Below are 15,198 nucleotides of genomic sequence, written 5' to 3'. Positions count from 1 at the left end.
GTACCCGCCTTTCCAACAATTAATTTTATATGATCATTCCACTTCAAATCGTTCCGCACGCATACTCCCAGATATTTTACAGAAGTAACTGCTACCAGTGTTTGTTCCGCTATCATATAATCATACAATAAAGGACCCTTCTTTCTATGTATTCGCAATACATTACATTCGTCTATTTTAAGGGTCAGTTGCCACTCCCTGCACCAAGTGCCTATCCGCTGCAGATCTTCCTGCATTTCGCTACAATTTTCTAATGCTGCAACTTCTCTGTATACTACAGCATCATCCGCGAAAAGCCGCATGGAACTTCCGACACTATCTACTAGGTCATTTATATATATTGTGAAAAGCAATGGTCCCATAACACTCCCCTGTGGCACGCCAGAGGTTACTTTAATGTCTGTAGACGTCTCTCCGTTGATAACAACATGCTGTGTTCTGTTTGCTAAAAACTCTTCAATCCAGCCACACAGCTGGTCTGATATTCCGTAGGCTCTTACCTTGTTTATCAGGCGACAGTGCGGAACTGTATCGAACGCCTTCCGGAAGTCAAGAAAAATAGCATCTACCTGGGAGCCTGTATCTAATATTTTCTGGGTCTCATGAACAAATAAAGCGAGTTGGGTTTCACACGATCGCTGTTTCCGGAATCCATGTTGATTCCTACATAGTAGATTCTGAGTTTCCAAAAACGACATGATACTCGAGCAAAACACATGTTCTAAAATTCTACAACAGATCGACGTCAGAGATATAGGTCTATAGTTTTGCGCATCTGCTCGAGGACCCTTCTTGAAGACTGGGACTACCTGTGCTCTTTTCCAATCATTTGGAACCTTCTGTTCCTCTAGAGACTTGCGGTACACGGCTGTTAGAAGGGGGGCAAGTTCTTTCGCGTACTCTGTGTAGAATCGAATTGGTATCCCGTCAGGTCCAGTGGACTTTCCTCTGTTGAGTGATTCCAGTTGCTTTTCTATTCCTTGGACACTTATTTCGATGTCAGCCATTTTTTCGTTGGTGCGAGGATTTAGAGAAGGAACTGCAGTGCGGTCTTCCTCTGTGAAACAGCTTTGGAAAAAGGTGTTTAGTATTTCAGCTTTACGCTTGTCATCCTCTGTTTCAATGCCATCATCATCCCGGAGTGTCTGGACATGATGTTTCGAGCCACTTACTGATTTAACGTAAGACCAGAACTTCCTAGGATTTTCTGTCAAGTCGGTACCTAGTATTTTACTTTCGAATTCACTGAACGCTTCACGCATAGCCCTCCTTACGCTAACTTTGACATCGTTTAGCTTCTGTTTGTCTGAGAGGTTTTGGCTGCGTTTAAACTTGGAGTGAAGCTCTCTTTGCTTTCGCAGTAGTTTCCTAACTTTGTTGTTGTACCACGGTGGGTTTTTCCCGTCCCTCACAGTTTTACTCGGCACGTACCTGTCTAAAACGCATTTTACGATTGCCTTGAACTTTTTCCATAAACACTCAACATTGTCAGTGTCGGAACAGAAATTTTCGTTTTGATCTGTTAGGTAGTCTGAAATCTGCCTTCTATTACTCTTGCTAAACAGATAAACCTTCCTCCCTTTTTTTATATTCCTATTAACTTCCATATTCAGGGATGCTGCAACGGCCTTATGATCACTGATTCCCTGTTCTGCACTTACAGAGTCGAAAAGTTCGGGTCTGTTTGTTATCAGTAGGTCCAAGATGTTTTCTCCACGAGTCGGTTCTCTGTTTAATTGCTCGAGGTAATTTTCGGATAGTGCACTCAGTATAATGTCACTCGATGCTCTGTCCCTACCACCCGTCCTAAACATCTGAGTGTCCCAGTCTATATCTGGTAAATTGAAATCTCCACCTAAGAACATAACATGCTGAGAAAATTTATGTGAAATGTATTCCAAATTTTCTCTCAGTTGTTCTGCCACTAATGCTGCTGAGTCGGGGGGGTCGGTAAAAGGAGCCAATTATTAACCTAGCTCGGTTGTTGAGTGTAACCTCCACCCATAATAATTCACAGCAACTATCCACTTCTACTTCACTACAGGATAAACTACTACTAACAGCGTCAAACACTCCACCACCGGTTGCATGCAATCTATCCCTTCTAAACACCGTCTGTGCCTTTGTAAAAATTTCGGCAGAATTTATCTCTGGCTTCAGCCAGCTTTCTGTACCTATAACGATTTCAGCTTCGGTGCTTTGTATCAGCGCTTGAAGTTCTGGTACTTTACCAACGCAGCTTCGACAGTTTACAATTACAATACCGATTGCTGCTTGGTCCCCGCATGTCCTGACTTTGCCCCGCACCCATTGAGGCTGTTGCCCTTTCTGCACTTGCCCGAGGCCATCTAACCTAAAAAACCGCCCAGCCCACGCCACACAACCCCTGCTACCCGTGTAGCCGCTTGTTGCGTGTAGTGGACTCCTGACCTATCCAGCGGAACCCGAAACCCCACCACCCTATGGCGCAAGTCGAGGAATCTGCAGCCCACACGGTCGCAGAACCGTCTCAGCCTCTGATTCAGACCCTCCACTCGGCTCTGTACCAAAGGTCCGCAGTCAGTCCTGTCGACGATGCTGCAGATGGTGAGCTCTGCTTTCATCCCGCTAGCGAGACTGGCAGTCTTCACCAAATCAGATAGCCGCCGGAAGCCAGAGAGGATTTCCTCCGATCCATAGCGACACACATCATTGGTGCCGACATGAGCGACCACCTGCAGATGGGTGCACCCTGTACCCTTCATGGCATCCGGAAGGACCCTTTCCACATCTGGAATGACTCCCCCCGGTATGCACACGGAGTGCACTTTGGTTTTCTTCCCCTCCCTTGCTGCCATATCCCTAAGGGGCCCCATTACGCGCCTGACGTTGGAGCTCCCAACTACCAGTAAGCCCACCCTCTGTGACTGCCCGGATCTTGCAGACTGAGGGGCAACCTCTGGAACAGGACAAGCATCCATGTCAGGCCGAAGATCAGTATCAGCCTGAGACAGAGCCTGAAACCGGTTCGTCAGACAAACTGGAGAGGCCTTCCGTTCATCCCTCCGGAATGTCTTTCGCCCCCTGCCACACCTTGAGACGACCTCCCACTCTACCACAGGTGAGGGATCAGCCTCAATGCGGGCAGTATCCCGGGCAACCACAGTCGTAGTCCGATCGGGGGATGCGTGGGACGAGCTGGCCGTCCCCGACAAACCCCCATCCGGACCCCCACAGTGATGCCCATTGGCAATAGCCTCAAGCTGTGTGACCGAAGCCAACACTGCCTGAAGCTGGGAGCAAAGGGATGCCAACTCAGCCTGCATCCGAACACAGCAGTTGCAGTCCCTATCCATGCTAAAAACTGTTGTGCAAAGAACGTCTGAACTAATCTACAGAGAGCGCAAACAGAACGACACAAAATTGAAACGGTTATTAAAATACAAGATTGCCTAGTAAATGCAGTAATGCTGCCACTTGTGCGCTGCTGACACACTGCTCGGCGGCGGAAGGAGACTACGCGATTTAACACTATTCGAGTACTAAAACGCGATGTTACAACTCTCAAATACTATAATACGCCAGAAATTTATGAATTAAACAATGCAAGTACCAAAAACACGCAAAGAAATTAAGAATTAAACTATGTAACAAATGAGTGAGCTAGGAGTATACGACTTGCTGCTGCAGCTGCTTATCCAACGGCGGCAGGGAGCACACTGACTGTGACCAACCGACACTGGCCGTTCAAAACAAAAACAGATGACAGACGACTACGCGAATTTACACTATTCAGGTACTAGAACGCGATGCTACAACTCTCAAATACTATAATACGCCCGAAATTTATGAATTAAACAATGCAAGTACCAAAAACACCCAAAGAAATTAAGAATTAAACTATGTAACAAATGAGTTAGCTAGGAGTATACGACTTGCTGCTGCAGCTGCTTATCCAACGGCGGCAGGGAGCACACTGATGCAACACTGATGTAAGCAGCAACACCGCCACCCGGCTGGAAGCCCGAGAACTCTTCGCCAACCACATACAATACTTCATAAATACGCAAAACATCACACATCACAGCTAGAAAAAAAAAATTAATTACCACCAGCAAATTCCGGCACTGCAACCTAGATCGACAACCCCCCCCCCCCTCACACACACACACACACACACAAAAACCAACTCATAAACACCGTGCCATAATGACACACAACACAACACCTTTATGTCGAAGCGGACGGGTGGAATCAGACGCTTCCATTGACCCCTCCTTCTACACTGTAGATGAATATCTTAACAGAGACTGATAGACCAGCTTAGGTGAAAATTCTGCTATATTTCAGTTTTGACAGCACTTGGTTGCAACAGTCAAGATCGGGTATTCTGTGTATGATAAATTTATTAAAAGTGCGTAACTGTATTTTATTCTGACAGTGCATCAATTCTGTAAATATTAGCAGTTACTGTAATATATTCACATATTTTGACAATCTCCTGACAAATAATGAGGATAATAATTATTAGATTCAACTGTAATATGTTATTCTTTCTGACACGTTATTTGTCATTCGCGATGGCCAGCGGCTATTTCCGAAGAAGTACGTAAATATTTGTTCGCTCCAGTAACTATCATCTCTGTAATATCACCAGGGTCTAAGACTGGAGTCACTGTATCAGGAACACAGACACACAGTTATTCCGTTACCAACTTCCAGGTTACTTGTAACGGCAGTCCGATAACCGCCAGAGAGCAAGAACCGTGAGCCAATAACGATAACTGCCAGAGGAAAATACAGATCTCTGACAGTTATTTCCATAGTCGCTCGAATTCCTTATGGTACCTCTCTTTATACAACCTGTCCAAGCTAAATTGACATATGAGGCGGTGGCTTAAGGGAACGACCGTACTTGTTAATGCCTGTACTGCAGCTCCTATCAGCCACCGCTCGGACATTAACCTTATTTAATTGTTTGTGCTAAAAGTAACGAAGGCGCACGATATAGTTACGTTATTTTTTGCCACCTCTAAGACAGACTCTATAACACGGACTGTCCATCAACGAACAAACGCACGTGCTTCTTGTAGCGTAAATGTAAATTGTCATTTCAACTAACGTCAAATAAACAGGGTCGTAGTTTCCTTCACTAATGCCTATTATAACTGCAAATAAATCTCATACTCACAATATTTCGACATTATTGAGGTGCAACTTCGTAATTTTAGCACAGGCTCATAGAGTGACAATACGTAAATGGTAATTTGTGCCTTTTTATATTACAATTAGCGATCCAAGTCTGCGCCTGTTGTATGTTAAAACGTGCTTATATGTAATCAGAGTGAAACATTAACACCTTTTACTGGAAAACAAGCGCAGATGTGAATCACTAATTGTAAAATATAGCAGGCGCATACCATGTTCAGTTTCTGTTACTGGAAAATTATCGAATTTGCTCAAAACCTAGCCAGCAAAATTTTGTTTCATACGAACACACATTTAAAGCAGCAGCACACAAATTAATGCAAGTGTTACTTAATCTACTGATTCATGTAATATTATCAATGAGTAAGGAAACACTCATTCATGAGAATCTAAAATAATAGAGAAACTCTGTTACACGTAATTTTCATACACAGAGGGACAGACAGAACCCCCACCGCAAACACGCACACTCACACACAGAGAGAGTGACAGAGAGAAGGGGGGGGGGGGGAGAAACGGAATAAAAATATAAAGGAACTTTTTATTTCAACTCATAATATGATAAAAGCACTGTTTTACATGTCAACAAAAAATTAAAGTACAGTTTATTTACAATTTTTTCTTCTTTTAAAAACATTTATATTTTACTTCATAGTTGCATCATTTCTTCTCTTAGCATAATTATTTAACACGATATTTACGAAATGGAGTAGTATGGCTCATCTGATAGAGTCTAGACTATGTCTGTTTTTACATTGAACTCCACTGAAAGATCACTGGCAATATTACATGACCTTCAAAAGTACACATCTTTGATTTGCCTCTTGCTGAAACAAAATTTCATATTCTTTTATAATTTTTTGAAAGTTAAATAAACATAAGTTATATATGCCACTACATCTTCTTTAGGATAAAGCCTCCTCGATCCTTGACTATTATCAAATGATCGTCTTGCTTTATTTCATCTGAAATAAGAAATACTTTGCAATACTCTCAGTGAGTTTTCTTTCAGCATTTCGTGTGAGCAGTATCCTGATATGCAGTGCAGTAATGGCCAGGTGTCCTCCACTATGCCTTCAACATCATTCTCACAAGATGGCGTCGGCTATAGAGGTAGTATCTGTTTCAGTTTGACGAAAAAGTCGTGTTTTACTTGATATTAAGTGTGTTAAATGTAACAGGGTAGTGTGTAACGGAGTTATGTTCGATTCTTGCGAGAAATGGTGTCATTTTCGTTGCACTGAAGTGTCGGAAAATAATCTTCCAGATAATGAAATGGTCGTATGACATTGTTGGCCTGGATGTCCCAGTCGGGTTCGACCACTAAGTGCAAGTCTCATTTAAGTCAGTGTCACATTGATCGACTTGCGGCCAACGATAAGGAGCGGAGAAAATCTCCAATCCGGCCGGGAATCGAACCTGGGCCCATTGCATGGGTGGCAAGCACGTTACCAGCCAGATAAGGAGGTGGACGTCTTCCAAATGAAAACACTGAGTGGAAGTGCCATAGCTGTGTAGATGCAAATGGTAAACAAGTATGTCTGAATAACATGATGGATGAAAGTGCCTGTGGACGTGCTTCACATCGAGATACCCTGCAAGAAATGAGCCCTGTGAAAATTATTTCTGTGTTACACGAGCATATTAAAGATCTCTAGTTAGAGAACGCGAAACTAAAAGAACAGGTTAGTGCTGCTGATTGTAATAGGTGGTATAACAAGGGTATTCTTAACAGTGAAATAGCTGTTCAAACATGCAACGATGTTGTGCCTTGGGAATGTGTTTCAAGGAAATGAACACTCGCAAAGAAGATCAAAGCCTATGAAAGAAACTTTAATCCTTTAAAAAATACATTTGAAGTGTTAGCTAAATCTGAAAACAACGAATCAAAAGCGTTAATTGACAATGGAAACTACTGCAAAACAAACGAAAATGGCGAATACAGTTCTTTGAATTTCAAAAGTCGTGTGTCAAAGTCTGTAAGCAAACACAAAATAAGGATTCTTTCTGACAGCCACGGACATGGTATGACCAATATATTAAGTTCAGTGTTGAATGACTCAACCAAGCTTAAAGTAAAGGGATTTACGAAACCTGGAATCTCTCTGAGTAATGTCACAGGTAAAACTGACTTCCCTGAATAGTCTACTAAAGATTTTTTTGCTGTAATTGGAGGATCAAACGAAGTTAGCATAAAACAAGCATCTGATGCAACATCTGATGCAACCTCTGTCCTCAAGAGAACACTGGCTACACTCATACATACAAATAGCATCATAGTGAACATACCACATCGACATGACTTGACTGGCGCTTCATGTGTAAGCAAAGAAGTATCAAAAATTAATATTATATACAACCAAGTCTGCGATCAGTTTAATAATGTGAAGCAATAAATGTAAGCAATTTCAAAAGGGACTATTACACAAAATGTGGACAGCACATTAATTACACCGGTAAATTAACTTTATGCCAGGCCATTGAAACAGTTGTAAGTGATAAGTTAAAATTGCAGAAAACAATCCACAGTTTTGAACTTGAATGTCTCGAGCAGGGAATCTTGCAGTGATGACCAAGACTTGTTCTTACAAGTCTTGGTCTAGGCCTTATTAAACTTCAACCACCACCATTAACTACAAAGTTAGATTATGAGAAACCTGTGCTAGAATAAAAAGAAGACTGTGATCAGGTGTCCTTCTTTCATATACACATAGTCAGTGAGAAATAAACTGCATGAACTTGAACTCGTTTTAGAAGACTTGCACTGTGATATTCTGTGCTTAAATGAGCACTGGCTTAAAGAACATGAATCCAAGATGTATACTCCTGTTGGTTTTAAATTTTTAACTGGCTATTTTAGATCAGTTATGGAAAATGGAGGAGTACTAACACTAATCAAAAGTGATCTGAAACATACTGTTAAGATTATAGATCTCAAGGATTTAGTGTGTGATGGAGAAATTGTAATTGCTGTCATTCACTTCCCCAAAAACAAAAATATTGTAGCATATATGTACTGTGTCCCCAAAATTGGTGACAAAGCTATTGTCCAACATGTAGATAATCTCTTAATTTTCTTACTTAGATATAAGAATCAGAAAATTTTAATATTTGGTGACATTAATATATATGTGATGGTGCAATATTCTAAAAGTAGATTACAAGTAGATACCTTTAAGTCATACAGGTACAATTGCCTTAAATATATCCCTACCAGGCAGAACGCATGTCTAGATAATGTAATATCAAATATTGGCAAAGATGATGTAGTAATGTTAAACCAATGCTCTCTGATTATGATATAATTTCCTAAAATCAACGGGGTTAAAAAAATCGTGCTTGACCAATAGAACCCTGGACAATGAGGCAGATAAATCCATCAAATGTAACAAATCTCACACAAAACTTTTGACTAACGATTGGTGATGCATTTGATTATTTCTTACATAGCATTACCACTGTCTTTAATGAATATTGCCCCTCATCATTAAACACAATAGACTAAATGCAAGGAGAAAACAGAAAAGTAATATAACTGACTGGTATTCACCTTACTTAAATAACTTAAGAATTCTGTTAAAATTTTACTATAACAAATCTTGCTCGAATAATGAGTATAGACATTCATTATACCAAATTTTTAAAAAGCTGTACAGAAAAGATATCATCTCTGCAAAGAAAAAAGCAAATGACAACTATTTTCCTCAGGCTGGTAACAAATGTAAAGCAGCGTGGAAAATAATTAAAACAGAAACAGGGTTAATTGCAGAAAATTTACATGTCCCCTTAAGTGCAGATGAACTAAATAATAATTTAATAAATTCTAGGGAATTAGCTATAACAGATGAAAGAAATTTACAGTTGACTGCACACTTGGCAGAATATGGATGGATTTTATCGTAAGGATATACTGAAAGTACTCAAATCATAGACCAAATCCACAACTGAGGAAATCAATGGTTTTTCTTATAAAGAAAATAATCAACACTATATGCAATCCACTGTCTTACCTAATCAATAGAATGTGTACAGAAGGAACATTTCCAGACTGCCTTAAACTGACAATTTTCATGCCCATATTTAGAAGAGGAGGCAGAAATTCATCCCAAAATTACAGACCCATTGCAATAGTACCTATTATATCCAAAATTATTGAAACATCAATGACAGACCAATTAAACGATTTTTTTAGTCTTACAACCTCCTAAATAGGGCCCAATAATGGATTCCAAACTGGGCTATCAACAATAAAGGCAGTTCAGGAAGTTGTTTTATGAATATTACATGGTTTTTAAAGTAGGGAACACACCTATGTATCTTTAGTAGATTTACCCAAGATATTTGACTCTGTGCCACATAGCATTTTTATTAAAAAAAGTTGAAAAATATGGAATAACTTAAGTAAAACTATTATTACAGAAAACATATTTGACAAAGAGAAACCACATGGTAGTTTAAAATTCAAATAACAAATCTTATCCCCTCAAGATGAAGTATGGAGTCCCACAAGGATCTGTACTGGGACCTATCTCATTTATTGTTTATGTGAATGACCTGCCCAACTTCTTACATTGTGTTTAAAGAAGAAGAAGGAAACAAGACACTGGTCCAGGGTATTGTTTAAAATGAGGGAGAAATGTGCACACAAAAGCCTGTTAAAGGAAATGTACACTCAGAACATTAACTTTATGTGAATGGACTGTGAAACTTTTAATAACTTGTTTAGAGCCACTTCGCCATGACACTAAAAAGGAAGACACATGTATGCGAAAATTTACTCTCTTCTACTTGGTCTTTTAATGACATTTCACCAAAGTACCACAATGAGGGAAAATATAGCCCACATCGTCCATAGAAGAACTGGAGAACTTCGAATTTTTCCTTCATAGTACTCCCACTTGTATGTTATGCGTAGAACACTGATATTCTTCTCAAACTCTTCCTGCATAACATATGGCTGGGAAATATACAACAATAGCTACATTTTGGTAACTACCAATGCTATTTTGTTTTTATCCTTGATCATAATTGCCACAGTTGTGGAAACTCATGACAGAGTTAGATAAACTGTAATAAAACTGTTTTCCACTATACATATGTGCAGCAAAACATCAACACAAACAATGTTCACCATCTTGTCACATGTTCTATGTTTGAGAAACGTCAAACAGTCAAATATTTAGCAAATATGGTAATTTTTCACAAACTATGTCAATGGACTGTCATGTCACATCATGTCACCATCACATCAGGGTGTATTCACACTTGACGTCATGTCATGTCAAGTCACATCAATTTGTTTAAGCCCAGTACCAAACAGTGAAAAAGAGGCAATGAAATGACATCTGTGATACAAAAGTCAGCGTATATTATCAGAACTGAGGAACTAAGAATGATAACAATTTTGTTTTGGGGAAGGGGGGCTAGGCTGTTTATTTCACAATAGCTCAAACTGAAAATTAATTTTGTTGGTCTGTACAAATTTATTGTCCAAAACTAAAAAATTGGTTTGATTATAACACTAATGACATTAAATAAACGATTTACTAAGATTAGAAGTACATCATGAAATCAAGTTTGAATAGTTTTAATAAAACACAATAGAGTTGCTAAGAGAAATTTCTGCTTTGATTCTCTTAATTACCAATTTTTGCAGTCTAGGCCCATGTTTACTTTGAAGTGTATTAAATATGCTTGTGTCTGCTTTTTTAACACACATTTACAACAAATAATAAAAACCTTTACTAGAAATTTAAAACACAAAAGTAAGACAGTGGACGCTTTGTTTTTCCATATCACTTAACATAGTTTGGACACCAATACTTTCTTCTCAATGAATCGCCATCATTGTAAGCCTGTTCAGATGTATTTTACTAATTCTATTCCTTAGGTAGTCTTGATTCTCTGGGGTGTAGAAACTGCACTCATTTGTGACCATTGTCAGTGGTAGAGTTGCCAGTAACTGTAGAAATCGAAACACATTACGATAGATCTGATGGTCACAGGCAGACAAAGCTTCCATTGTGTTGTGAAGCAACTGCTCCAATAAACTCACACATTGATGAAAGAGTTTCAACTCAGCCATTGTATCTGTTAAATCGGTGACAAACGGATCTGAAGCAAAAATGTATGGAGTTTCATAACTCCATCAATGATACCTATGTCTTCAGTTTTTCATGTTAGAAGACAAATTCACAGTGTGACAGTAACAAGTCCTGCAATGAACTAATGGCATCCAGAACAGGTATGAACACAGTCACTTTGTAGTAACCTTCAACACCATCATTGGTATCTGGACTTGCACAATGTGCTTGCTTGGTAGAAATGTGTGGTTGCTTGATTTCAGCTCTATTGGCTGAAACTAATTCCTTGGCTTCTAAAAAAAGCAAGCTGAACATATCATCAACATTTTCTCTCATTACCAGCAGTTTTCTTTTGAGATCCCTGACAATGTTGACTAACAGTGCAAAAATTCATGTATTGGCGCTGAAGTTGACGACAGATGGACTCATACAGCACAAACACTTCAGAATTTATAGCCGAGTAGATCAGAAAATACCCCTTGGTAATGGCTGCAAACAGAATCATAGTATCATGGGGTATGGTCTTGAATCTTTCCCAGAGCTGAAACAACACAAACATATCTTTCCTTGATGTCTTGTGCACTGCAAAAATGCTCAATCCATATAATGAGTCTGGTAAGTTTCAAACTCCTGAAGATAACATTGGATAGTGATTCAAGAGCATTATTTAATATTTGGCTACATTTTGGTTTCCTAAAGAAATTGCCTCCCATTTCCAGTCTTCCTATAGAATTCGTGATAAATTGAATGATGTATGTGTCGGTGACTACCAAACTGAAATTATGAGCTGTATAATGAGAATATACAGCTAAAGGGTAATCGTGTTGTATTAATGCATCAACCTCATGGTCATTCCCTGAAGTGGATGCAGCACAATTATAGCCTGGTGCTTGTAAAAATGACACGTCAAGATCAAATTTTACCAAGTTTTCAATTATAGGTCCAGCTAATCCATTGCCAGTGACAACAAGCACTGAAACAAAGTGCAGGAAATCTTCACGAAGATTGACATCCAGGCAAGTTTAAAGGGCGCAAAAAGAGACTTGTTCTATTCCAGCAATATCAGCAGTTTCATCCACAATATACATGAAACCTTTGGTACCATTAATGTGCTGAGCAATCCTTCCCAGGTGTTGGTTACTGAAAACTGACGATCTGCGTTAGGACTGGGGCACTTATCTACTTGTCACAATTACCAATTTCTTCCAAACTTGCTCTTAGGTTTTCCTCACCTTTGGCAAAATATTTTAGAATGATACGAAAAAACACATGTTATTGTCATTTGTGGGCTTCAGTAGTCCTGAAGTGCACATGTCCCCTTACTGCAATCTCCTAATGCCCATAGATAATTAGCATTTAGATGACAGAGACTAAGTGTTTTCTACTTATTGAAATCTGCTCCACCAAGCCTTGGTCCAGGCAATGTTTTATATCATTTGTCTTGTTCAACATTTCGTGAACAACACTATCATAATCGATTACAGCAACCTTATGGTAAGCATTGCTCACAATGTTGTTGACATATGCAAGGGCATGCTTCTACTTAGAAAACTTGGAAGTTACCAGGGCTCTACCACTTCGGTGACTACCTTTGCCCAAACTTGTACTAACGAAAAACGCGCAGTACTTATGGAAGATACAATCCTATTTTGGAGAGTACATTAACCAAAAACATTTCTCCATCCAACTCAGGTTGAACTTACGATTTTGATAACTTCGCAAAGTGAGGGGAATTTGTAAGTTGTGTCAAGACACAAAAAGATTTTGCAAATGATGTAGCTTCATGTGGTCATCAACTTTATTTGATAGCATACAATCAATTATCCTGTACTTACAGTCTGGTGGCGGATTGTCAGAAATTGATGTATCAATGAAATATGATATTTTTGCTTCAGTACCAGACAAGGTGATTTTTAATCAGTTGTAATGCTTCTACTGTTCGAAAACAGCAGTGACAGCAACTATGGTGGATCATCCATTTTTCCAGTGTGAGTGGACACTTTCTTCTAGTCGCGGTGTTTTGGAGTGGTAGCTCAAAATGTTTCCATTTTTTGTTTTGCACTACATTGTCTTACCTCTCAAAATCAATATTCCATTGTACTAGTATCAATGACACTGGTTTTATAACAGTATCATGTCGACAATTTAACAACCAATAGCATAGACAATCATGTATGAAACAAAATAGAATATTTTATGGTCAGTGTATGCTCGGCAATGTGTCCACCACCTCTGTAATATGCATTGTATCTGTATTCATTAATGTTGATTTATGGGTACTGTAATATGCTGAGGTCTAGCTTGTAAACTTTGTATTTAATTCGCCATTGATGTTCAACAGATATGTGTTTCTAAAATATAACTGAAAACAGGTAATGTTACTCTGTAATGGAGCATATCGTTTAAATAAACAGGCTTTAAAAAACTCTATTTACTATTAACCAGTCACAACATACAACCACACCAGTTATCGGAGATTCTATTTTGTGCAGAGATTAGTTTGGAAACAGTCTGTTATTGGCATATTATAGCAGACTACAAGTCACTTCCTCAAATATTGAAGCTGAGGTATTGTTAACCCTTGTTTTCTACCTATAATATTACCATATTGTAGGAAAACATGTATATCATTTCATATTTTCTTGGGGGGAGGGGGGCTTAATCCCAGAAGTCCCCACTCCTCCTCACTGAATGATAAAGTTGATTGATGTTCAAAGCAAACTTCATAGTGTATACTCTTGATCAATTTTGTGTGCTAAAGTGCTGAGAAGTAAAGCAACATTTCACAATATTTGCTAGAGGTGTGCCATTTGTGATCAAATGGATCCAAAGAAATGGTCCACTTAAGTGAATGAAGGGACTGAGGTATGACATCTAAGGAACGATTGTTCACCATGGACTTTGGTAGCCTCGTTTCTAGGAATGGACGTTCACTGTCCATTTCCTTTGGGCCAGTCTCCTTCCCAGAACAGTCGTTCACAGATCAGTGTGGTCAAGCTTGGTCTCTTTCTGCAAAAGCTAGTTCACAGTTCACTTCACCTAGTTTAGTTCCTCCATTCTTTGTTCTCACCTTGATCTCACTTGGCTGGTTTCGTTCTTCTTTGTGTAGTCGCTTGTTCCAGCTCAACTTATTATAATTAGATAAAAATTAAGTTGTATGTAATCCAAACATTTGTTTCTGGTAACACGAAGACAAATTTGCTTATCTCTTCATTGTTTTGATCAACTTAAGAACTCATATTTATGACAAAGCAAGTAGCTTTTTTATTTGACCAAATTAAATGAGAGGCCATCGTTTTCTTTATTCTTAGATCAAATTTCATTTGCTCGGTTTTATGAGTAGTTTTTAAGATAACTTTTAATATTTTCTTTAAAAAATTGTAGTGTAAAAAAGTTTACATGAAAATTGAGAGCATTGTATTTTTTCCCATAAATAAAATGACACTTATGGAGGCTCTAAATTTTCAGATTTGCTTTTTTTTTCTTTTTGGTAACCCTAGTTTGGTTTTTTAGCACAAAAAATTATTGCATGACTTCGGATCAGTGTGAAAAGGGGAAGTGTTGCCTCTCCGTTTAAAAAATCGTAGAATGACTTAAAATCTACGTAATTTTTCCTCAAAAGTTTTTCAGCAGATGAACCTTTAAAAAAACGCTTTTTCAGTTTCAACTTAATTATTAACATCATATTGTTGTATTAACATTAATAAGACAGTTTATAAGCTTACCATGTGAGGCAAATGTAATGAGAAAAGCACATTTTTTTATTTTTAACATACTTAATCTTGCATAAAGTTTTTTTTGCCTTGTAACTTTAATGGAATACTCAGACACAATATGAAATAAATATAGCTTCTGTTCTCTGTTTTCTTAAAAAAAATTATTGCAGTCACCTCTGATCTTGGCACCTTTTCAAGCCAGATAATTTACA

This window comes from Schistocerca cancellata, chromosome 1 (genome assembly GCF_023864275.1).
Source record: "Schistocerca cancellata isolate TAMUIC-IGC-003103 chromosome 1, iqSchCanc2.1, whole genome shotgun sequence".
NCBI lineage: Eukaryota > Metazoa > Arthropoda > Insecta > Orthoptera > Acrididae > Schistocerca > Schistocerca cancellata.
Note: the sequence above shows the minus strand (reverse complement) of the source record.